This window comes from Puma concolor, chromosome D2 (assembly GCF_028749965.1).
Source record: "Puma concolor isolate L17-30 chromosome D2, mPumCon1.1.hap2, whole genome shotgun sequence".
Classification (NCBI taxonomy): domain Eukaryota; kingdom Metazoa; phylum Chordata; class Mammalia; order Carnivora; family Felidae; genus Puma; species Puma concolor.
The window spans coordinates 4,880,376-4,891,471 of record NC_141677.1 but is presented as its reverse complement, the minus strand read 5'-3'; positions in this window follow the sequence as shown (position 1 = coordinate 4,891,471).

Here is an 11,096-nt window from a genome sequence, read left to right as displayed (position 1 = left end):
GAAGAATTCATCAAATGTGTATTTCTCTTGTGAGGATCCAAAACATATTGACAGGGGCAGAAGGAGTCATCTCTACCCCCCACTGCACAGATCAGTTAAGCTTAGGCCCCATTTTTTGTTTTCATTGTTTTTAGCTGAGGCTCCATAAGACGACTGACCTATAAGGGGGAACCATCACGAACCCATCATGTCCTTCTATATTCTACATAGATGTCTTATATCTACTTATGCGATTGCTACGTGCTGACTTCTGCATAGGTCTCAATTGCTCTAGAATTCAGACTCAGCACATGTTGAGAAACACCGACAATCTGGGAGAAAAGTTGTGCTGATCACAGTGAGGAGGAGTCCTAAGTTTGGTTTTGTTACTTCGGTTGGACTTAAGAAGGCGATTGAATGTATATGATTCAATTAAACATAGTTTTGAAAAGCTGTGCATCCTTTTTCATTAAATAAATGAATTTTATTTATTAATGAAAGCTTCCAGAGCATATCCACATAGATCACACTTTCAGTGCCTATTTATTTTAATAATGCATCAAAGCATTATTAAAAAGCATTTTTTTTAATTCTCTTTTATATCCTATAAGAAGCATCTTGGTATAATTCAAGACAGAATCCTTTTTGAAAAACAAAAGGAAGGCTGCTCACTTCTCTTTTCCCGTCACATCAGAAGTCAGTAAGTGCAAATCATTTTCTTCTAGACAATAAAATCGGTGTGTGTTGCCCTCAGAAAAATGTGTTACGGAGTGAGATGGCCAACAATAAAATGTCAGTTAAAAAAAAGAATCCCAAAGAGCGGTGAGCATTATATAGCTTACTTGCTATGAGCTATGGAACAGGTTTTGGGCTCAGACACCTGGATTCAAAGCCTGCTCCAATTCACCTGCTACGAGAAACTAGTCAGGTTACCTCATTTCTGTACCTCAGCTTCCATGTCTATAAAATGGGCCAGATAAAACCTCTATCCATCTCAGGAGAATTAAGGGAGTCATTGCCCACACAACATTGGAATATCATAAGTAGCCAAGAGTTGTCCATGGTTATGATTATTGACAAAGCAGATACAGCCGAAACCATTGCATTCACATTGCTATTTTTACCCTTTCTACCATAAAGATTCATCTGAACCTGGAGATCTCATCTTCAAAACACTGTTAATGTATTTGCTTCTAACATAAGAGGTCAGTCTCACACAGAACGCGAATGGAACATTCCTGGAAATTTCTTGGCAATTGGCAGTATGTGGTTCCCTAAAGGGTCCTGTTGTCATGCTCTATATCATGCCCACACCCAATTTAGGAATTGATGTTATATAACCTTTTTAAGATGATTTTTCCAAGGATGGTGACAAGGATTGGCAAAAAAGCGGAACCGAGATGAGCACAAGGGTGCACGTTGGGAGACCCGAACACGGGGGCTGTGGTTAAGCCACTCATCCGTCCTGTGAATGCAGCATGCCCACTTTGGACTGCACTAATTCTGGTATTAATGCTATAATTCCCTCCCACTCCAGTCTGTGTCTCATCAAATGCCAAATGACGATGTTTTCATTTTCAAAAATCCATCCCACACATACCTACTTGCTTATTTCATGTTGGTCTCATCAGGGCCCCATTTTCTCTGTGGGGTTCAAGGAGCTTTTGGGTTGGTGAACAGGAACACATCCACATGCTGGGAGAGTGGTAGCTCACGAAGTCTCCGAGTACAGCAGATCCTGGGGCACGTGGGTGGTTCAGTCAGTTAAGCCTCCAACTTCAGCTCAGGTCATGATGTGATGGTTCATGAGTTCAAGCCCCGCGTCGTGCTCTGTGCTGACAGCTCAGAGCCTGGAGCCTGCTTCGGATTCTGTGTTGCCCTCTCTCTTTGTCCCTCCCCTGCTCATGCTCTGTCTCTCTCTCTCTCTCTCTCTCTCTCAATTTCTCAAAAATAAATAAACAAGTTCAGAAGACTCTGTGCATGGGACTCCTCCAGACCTCCCCCTATGCACCTCTTCCTTGGATTGTAAATTTGTGTTCTTTAATGTCCTTTGTAATAAACTGGTAATCTGGAAAGTAAACTGTTTTCCTGAGTTCTGTGAGCTCCTCTAGTAAATTAATCCAACCCAAGGGAGCAGTTGTGAGAACCTCTGGTTTATAGCCAGTGAGTCAGAGGCACAGGTAACAACCTAGATTTTTGATTGGTGACTCGAATGGTGTCAGGTCCTGTGGGACCTGATACTAATTCCAGCTAGATTGTGTCAGACCCAAACAACCATAAGACACTCAGCTGGTGTTACAGAATTGCTAAGTGTGGGAAAACCAAAACACCAAAAGACTCACACGTCTGGAGTACAGAGGATTCTGTGAATAGCAAGTAAAGGAAAATGAGAGTGTTTTTATTCCTCTCTGGTAGAGGGTTTGATGGCAAAAAAGATTCATTACCGTTTGAACTATTTCGAGTCTCTTCCTCCCCTCTCTGCCTCATTCCACACCTGTTACCGGTTCGGTCTCCGTGAAGCAGGGGTACAAGGCTTCAGTTTGACTTTACAGTCGTATACCTAATTTTCCCCAGCGGACAGCTCACCATTGTAGTCCAACTAGTCTGACTGCTCACCGTTCTCCAAAAAGACGTTGAGTTCTTCTCATCCATTACCCTTGCTCTAGCTCTTTGCGTGGATCTCTGATGCATGCCTCACCTCATTTTGTGTTCATAAGATACCACAAATGTTCATCTTCTGGTATTCAAAGCCCGCCTGAGTTCCCATATCCCAAGGATCTCTCCTCACTTGAGCCGACATAACACTTTGTTCACAGTCCTGCCCTCCCTGTATCGTTTCTTTAACGTGAAAGAACACAGGTTTTAGGGCGGGATAAACCTCAATCCACTTACCAAGCTGCCATAGGCCAGTACCCTAACTTCACAGAATCATAGACTCACCTGTAAAATGGGGGGGGGGGGGAAGGTAAGATGCATACTCTCCTTGTAGGATAATCGTGAGGATGAAACGTACCCAAGTTATAAACAGACCGATCCTGAGCCAGCACAAGGATGAATGATGGCTATTACTACTGCTCACATGGTGTGAAATAAAATATAGACAGCAATTACATAAAAGGCAGGCCTTCCATTGGTAAATAATTGTGGACTTGGGTTCCAAGACGAGGAAAATCATCACTTGGAATCTGTTCTTCTGTCAGTAGGTAGGCCACCTGCCACTGCACTAAGAATGACCACATTGTGCCGTCTTCGAGGTTCCTCCGCACCAATAACCAAGGAGATGTCTGTTCCTACCAACCTACCACAGTAACAAATTTAAAAGTAGCTGAAAAATCAGAGCAGGAAATAAGTACCCTAAGCTTGCCAACTGTCAGCAAAATGCTAACCTGCTTGAATATTTTCTTGGCTTCTGTTTTAAAAACATGAGGGCTGAGGTACTAAAATGTGTGATCCCGAACTAAACATAGTAAGACACAAATAACAGTGTAAATGTTTGGGTTATGTAACCCAACCCACTTTGGTTGATGGAACTCGGGGAAACAGACGGTGATGTCCGTGACTGTTTGATCGTCGACACATCCTGTATTACGAACGTGTAATGGGGCCGTATAAAGGGTGCTCTCGTTAGGAAAGTTTGAGCTGTGTGCTACTTGTGGCTCAGAAACGGATACTCACGTGATAAGTGACACGGAGCTCAGGAGAGACCATATTCTTCAGCTTGAGCTCATTACCAGCAAAACTCATGCTTAAACCATTGTTTCCACAGGGCTTACCATGAACAATTCAAACCCTAGACAGTCAACAAACAGAAGAGAGAATTTGGGGATGAAAGAGCAAATAGGAAGAGGCGTCCATTTGAGTTCACAATGGTGCTGAACCCGAAAAGAACTGGAAAAATTCCACCAGATATTTACCTAGTAATTCTTGCCTCCCACGTCAGAAACGCTTCCATCTTTAATTTCTGAGTGGAAATGTTTCCTCTAGAACCTTCTATGCTACCACCTCTCTTTCTTCGCGGCCTCCAAGTTCAGGAGGAAGACTGTGCTCTACCTAGGTCAAGCATTCGGCATTGGTCATTCTCAATAGCTGAGGCGGGTTTGGGTTGCGATATATTTCAGGAAATAATTCATTATGGTACGTTCGGTGTATTGTGATTAGCAATCTTTTGTGGAAACTATATCTAGGCGCCACAGAATGAAAGTCGACTCTTCCTTCTTCTCCCTTGCTTAAAATTTTTTTTTCTCTCATTTATAAAATGGGGATGATAACAGCAAACTGCTTTGAGAATTTTTGAGGGGATTAAATGGGAAAATTCACACACAGTTCCTGGTACCTAGTAAGCACCCTAGAAAGTAGAGTAATCATTTTAAGGTAGTGCCTCCTTAATTATGCTATTCAGCAAGTATTTCTTAAACCTCTGTTTTGCACAAGGCCTAGACACGAAAAGGCCGTCATTGTTGCCCTCAAGATGCTCTCATGCTGGAAAGTGTAATGTGATTTCTTACAAAACAAGACCCAAATCAGTAGACCCTGGGAGAGCTTTGAGGAGATGACCTCATTCAATGTCTCGGGAGAGGGTGTCAGGAAAGGCTGTGCAGAGGAGGCAACCAGTCTTAAAGCGTTTGGTTATTAAGAAAGAAGGTAGAAGGAAAGCATTGAAAGGGCCCAGAGATCAGAGAAAGGCTAGCGTGTCTGAGAAATTGGAGGGGACGCTGCAAAACAGTTTCGAATTTGCGGACCCAAGGAGACAGAAGACGGCAAGAGACAAGGCTGGCCATGTGCCGGGGCCAAGAGCTTTGCGTGCCAGGGTTACAAGGTTGAATTTCATCCTGAAGGAAATTGGTAGGCACAGAACATTTTAAGGGAGGGCTGGGGAATGACAGGATTAAGTCCACATTTTTAAAAGCTTACTGGCAGAAGCCAGGATGGATTAGAGAAGATTATACAAAAGAAAGGGAGCCCCTTGCAGCAGGCCACAGTGAGCGAGGTAAGCTTGGCGGGGAGAGTGGAAAGGAAGGTTCAGAATGAGTGTTTTGTGCTAATCCTTTGTTTTTCACCCCACCGAAATGCTCTTATTTAGGTTTGATTTTTCTCTATTTAGAATCTTTAAAAGGTTGACCAAGATTACACATTTCTGAAATTCGCTTTTATTTGCGAATAAATGCTTTGTCTTCTTGGTGAGAACCTGCAAAACCGTGTCGGTGACTTTGAAGAGCTGTCTGAGTAGTTGGGTTAAAAACAAAAACAAAACAAGCAAACAAACAAAAACCAAAAAACAAAACGTGAACCAACAAAAATGATCAGGGTAAGTGACTACAATGTATTTTCTGCACGCTTTATACCATTCATATTGACCAGCAGATTCAGTGCCTCAGGAGCAGCAAAAGCAAAACCTGCCAGTGACTGCCAACAAACCAAGCAGCCTCTGCACAGCGAAGGAAACGGTCAACAGAAGGAAAAGGCAGCCAACGGAGCGGGAGGGAATATTTGCAAGCCACATAGCTGAAAGACGTTGATATCCAAAATATATAAAGAACTTATACAATTTAATAGCAAAAAAAAAAATAGCACATTTAAAAAATGGGTGAAGGAACTGAAGAGGCATTTTTCCAAGAAGGCATGCAATTAGCCTACATGAAAAGTGCTCCCCATCCGTCATCATCAGAAAAATGCAAACCAAAACCACAAGGAGCTATCGCCCCACACCTGTTAGGATGGCTCTTATCAAAAATAGAAGAAATAACAAATGTTGGCAAGGATGTGGAGAAAAGGGAACCCTTGTGTACTGTTGGTGGGAAGGTAAATTGGTGTCGCCGTTATGAAAAATAGTCGGGAGATTCCTCATAAAGTTAAAAAAATACCAGAATGACCACAGCAGTTCCACAGCTGGGTATATATCTGAAGGAAATGAGAACATTTTCTCAGGGCACCTGGGTGGCTCAGTTGGTTAAGCATCCAACTTCGGCTCAGGTCATGATCTCACGGTTTGTGAATTCAAGCCCCGCGTTGGGCTCTGTGCCGACAGCTCAGAGTCTGGAGCCTGCTTCGGATTCTGTGTCTCCCTCTGTCTCTGCCCCTCCTTGTGCTGTCTCTCTCTCTCAAAAATTGAATAAACGTTAATAATAATAAAATAATAATAATAATAAAAAGAACAATTTCTCAAAGAGAGATCTGCACCCCCACATTCACTGCAGTTATAGTCACAATACTCAAGCCATGGAAACAACCTCAGTGTCTGTTAACAGATGAGTGGATAAAGAACATGTGATGCATATACATGGAATCTTATTCATCCATAAAACAGAGGATAGTCCTGCCCATTGGGACAACATGGCATGAAACTTGAGGGCATTATGCTAAGTGAAATAAGTCAGCGAAGTGAAATGAGTCAGCGAAAGACACATCCTGCATGACCTCACTTATATGTGGAATCTAAAAAAGACGAGCTCAGACACAGATTGGAATGGTGGTTGCCCAAGGCTGAGGGACGGAAAAGACCCGGAGATGTTTCTCAAAGGGTACAAACATTCAATGATGAGATGAGTAAGTTCTGGGGATGAAATAATGTACAGCATGGTAACTAGAGTTGAAAATACCATATTGTATACTTGAAATTTGCTAGAAGAGTAATACAAATTGTAGCTATGTGACATGGGGGGAGTGTGAACTTATTTGATTGTGGTAACCGTTTCACCAGATATACGTATATCAAACCATTACCTTATACCTCTTGAATTTGTGCCATTTTTATTGTCAATGGTGCTTCCATAAAGCTGGGGGGGGGGGTGCGGGATAAAATCGGTACATGACTCAAGACAAGTACTAAAAGACGGGTAGTAACCATTTTTGCCTAGAAAATTACGCTCCTGAGAAAGGTCTAAAATTTGCCCAAGGCCACCCAGCTAATAAAGGTAGAGTTGGGCCACTCTAGGGTTTTGAGAGATCTCAAGAGTTTTTTGAGATCAAGATTACATTAGTAGGAATCTGGGCATTTGCCTTGTGGGAAGGATTGGTTCGATTTTCCCCGGAAAAGGTGTGAGCGGTAATTAACTTCCGGTGTGGGGACATCATGCAGAATATCTCTGAACCCTGGAAACTTGTGACACACGCACACTTACCCTTCGTGTTGGTGGGGGAGAAAACTCTTCTAGATAAAGTAGAGAGATAAAGGAAATGGAGTTTATTTCCCACCACAAGTAGGGTGCAAACTTTCTCAGACTTTCAGGAACACTTCCCCTAAATCACTCACGGGCATCCTGTTCGAGGTCTGCAATCTCTGCATTCTCTTCTAAGAAAAATGAACGGAATCACCGGCAGAATACAAGGAACGGGGCCAATGAGTCCTTTGATACTGGGTTTTAACCGCAGGAGAAAGCCAAAATGAGATCGTAGCAGCAGACCACACCAAGAAAAAATGGGACGATAAGATAAGGAAAGTAGTTGGATCGAAACATAAAAAGAACAGCCATAAAATCCATATGAGACCAGGATTTATCTTGGGCTTTTCCAAGGGAAGGCTGTTAACACTATTTCTTGCCTCTTTCTATTCAATGTATTTTCCAAGTACACTGAACTCGGCCTGATTAAGGAGTTAAACGTTCTGCTTTGAATCTTTGGTATGCTCCTGATAACCGTTACAAGCTGGTTAGATAATGCATTTAGTGCCTGACGTTTCTGGTCTGTGACCCTTGTCTTGCTGATGTACTCTGTCTTCTTTTTCTCTTACTTAACAAAGGAGACTAGCAATATAGGAGGCATTTATTTACTTATAATTAGTTGTTAGTGGATTAAGATAATATTTTTATCCCATCGAGGCCAGGAGTAGTGACATCACCCTAGACTTTCAAGCAATTCTTCAAAGTTGACACATTTTATCTAATGCTTTTTCTTTAATCAGCACTGTAGAGACGTAAGGACAGGTTTCATCAAGACGAGAAAACACAAACAAAGATAAGTCAGATAACTTGCCAGTCGATAGGTACAGTACTGTGTTCTTTTGAACGGCACACCAAGACTATGCAGGCCACAAAATTCAGAAGAACTAATTATTAAATGTGGGCATGCGGAGGAGAGGAGAAGGTAGCAAAATCAAATACTTTGCAACTGTATAAGTGAAACAGTTTAGCAAAATTTTAACGTTTACAGGCTGGCAAATAGTGAGATTTCATTGATTTCTACATTACCTTTCATAAAGATTGGAGACTTTGCATAAACATGGGATCCAATGCAGGATTAGATCCTGGCCGACTCTCTAATCAGGCACAGTGCATTTCCCATTGCAGTGTTCTTGCTATTTAAATAAGAAAAAAATTCAGTAAGCAGGTATGATATCTTAACCATCTGTAAATTCACTATTGTTTTATAGGAATGAATCAAAAAAGTTTTGATTTCAATCAAAAAAGGGTTTTCCTGGCTAGTCAGAGTGAATACATTTCTACTGAGCATGTTTTCTTTGGTTCTTCTTCACTGTTGTAAAATGACTTAACCCTCAGCTGAATTGAGATTATGTAGGATTTTAACACATAAAACAACACAGACTCAAGACCAAGCAAGCATGGAACTCTGGAAATCAGTCCTTGCCTTCATTTGCCACAAATTCCTGCCACCTGCCACATCCCTGGCTTCTCCAAGACAGCATTAACAATTGCTGAAGAGCTATAAGAAGTATTATCTGTAAAAAAAGAAAAAAAAAAAAAAGGGGGGGTGGTGCGCCTGGGTGGGTAGGCTCAGTCGGTTGAGCGTCCGACTTCGGCTCATGTCACGATTTTACAGTCTGTGGGTTCGAGGCCCGTGTAGAGCTCTGTGCTGACAGCTCGGAGCCTGGAGCCTGCTTCGGATTCTGTGTCTCCCTCTCTCTCTCTGCCCCTCCCCTCTCTGCACTCTGTCTCTGTCTCTGTCTCTGTCTCTCCTTCTCAAAATAAATAAATATTAAAAAAAAAATTTTTAAAGAAGAAGTTACAGTTAGCATACTGTGCTATGCTATTAATCCATTATTCAAATCAAGCTTTATATGAGTACTATTAATAAGGCTAAGTCTGAATACTTTGCTTTAATTCTTTCCGCAGATGACATGCAAATAATTAATTGTTCTCCTGTCCCCAGTATCCCCTAAAATGTGTGCTCCCCTCTCTGAGCGGTGTCGAGATACATGGAACAGTACAGGTAGCTTGCTGTGGATCAAACTTACTTTCATTCTAAAGAAGGCATTACTTTCTGGGCTCCTCTGCCACAACTGGGGACTTTGTTATCACCCGTTATCTCTTAAACACACAGCATCCCTTTCTTCCTCCTTATCCGGGCTGTCACCAAATGCTTTTACTTCTTGCCCCACAGTCTCTTAAACCCTATCTCCCCTTTGGTCTCTTTCTTGCCGAAGCCCGTCCATTGATTAGGTCTTCTCTTAATGCTTTCTTTTGCTTGTTTTGAATTTCTTCATTCCCCTTTCCCTGCTTGCCTTGTCCCTGCTAGAATCATCTCTGGTTTCTGGGATTTCCATTAAGCATTACAAACTTTTTCCCTTCTGAGCAAAGTTAAAAATATGTCTGACAAGTGCCTTACTGCTCCCAGGAGGTAGGACTAGAAATGATATGTTTGACTTACCACGTGTTTATTTTCTTATTAACTTCCAGGAAGGTTGTGTATTTTTTAAAAATGTATGTTAGTATCGAAAACCTTTCACGTTACTTATGTGTTTTGATTGCCGACCACATCCAAGTCGCTTTATGTAAGTCATCATGTGTGGCTCTAACAATTGGTCAGGGAATAAGCACCTCCCCCCTTTTTCCAGAGAAGAAACTGAACACGGATCATTTAAGTCACGTGCACTTTGCTGCACATCACACTGTCTCAAATTAACAGCCACTTGTCTTTTATCTCAACCTTCCTTACTTCTTCCTTCTGTTAATACTGGAATAAACTCCTTTCTACCAGCTCCAGTTTCTCCCCCACGATTTCCGCAGGGAACTGAGTTGACCTGAAACACATTTCTGAGCCCAGTGATCTCTTAGGCCCCCTGCAGCAAAGCTCTGGGGTTGAACTATAGGGAAGTGAGCACCGTCTTCTGCTCAGCCAGACATAAAAGGCGGGTTTTTGTCTACTTTCCATCAGTACAGATTAATTGTTCCCTTAAATTTAGAGGTGGCAGGGAGGACGGGGGGACTTAAGGAAGTTTTTGAAAGAAGGCAGAGAAGGGGCGCCTGGGTGGCGCAGTCGGTTAAGCGTCCGACTTCAGCCAGGTCACGATCTCGCGGTCCGTGAGTTCGAGCCCCGCGTCAGGCTCTGGACTGATGGCTCGGAGCCTGTTTCCGATTCTGTGTCTCCCTCTCTCTCTGCCCCTCCCCCGTTCATGCTCTGTCTCTCTCTGTCCCAAAAATAAATAAAAAACGTTGAAAAAAAATTTTTTAAAAAAAAATAAAAAAAAAAAAAAAAAGAAAGAAGGCAGAGAAGAATTTGGACATATCTGAAAACATAGGTTAAGGAGAGCATCTAAGACAACAAGGGAATCGACTGGGTCTCCTGTAAATGGCAGAAATTCAACAACAGCAAAGCCTTAACTGCTCATGGCTTAGGAAGAGCTGAAAGCTCTCCCCACTTCTCAAGATCTCCTGTAAAATGGAATCCTTTTCATTCCCATTTACTAATTTGATCGTTTACTGGCCCAGTGGTAGACATTCACTTTCCAATTAATCTTTACAATAATTGAATGACTTTGGTTCTACTTCCATTTTTTAATATATGTAGTAACTAGGTTATGTGATTTGCCTGAAATCACTTCTTAGTAATTCGTAAGAGAGGGAGAACTTGAACCCAAATCACTCTGACCTTGAAAGTATAGGGTTCCTGGGGCACTTGGCTGACTAAGGCAGTGGACCATGTGACTCTTGACCTTGGAATTGTGGTTCAAGTCTTATGTTAGGTGTAGAGATTACGTAAAAATAAAATCTTAAAAAAAAAAAAAGCTAGGGTTCTTAACCATTACCTTAAGCTGCCTTTCCTAAAATTTTCTATATGTCTACTTTGTGCCATTGAGGATAAGAGATGAATTACAGGTTATCCCTCACCTTAAAAAAAAAAAAAAAAAAAAAAAAAAAAAAAAAAAACAACTCTGTAGCCCAAGA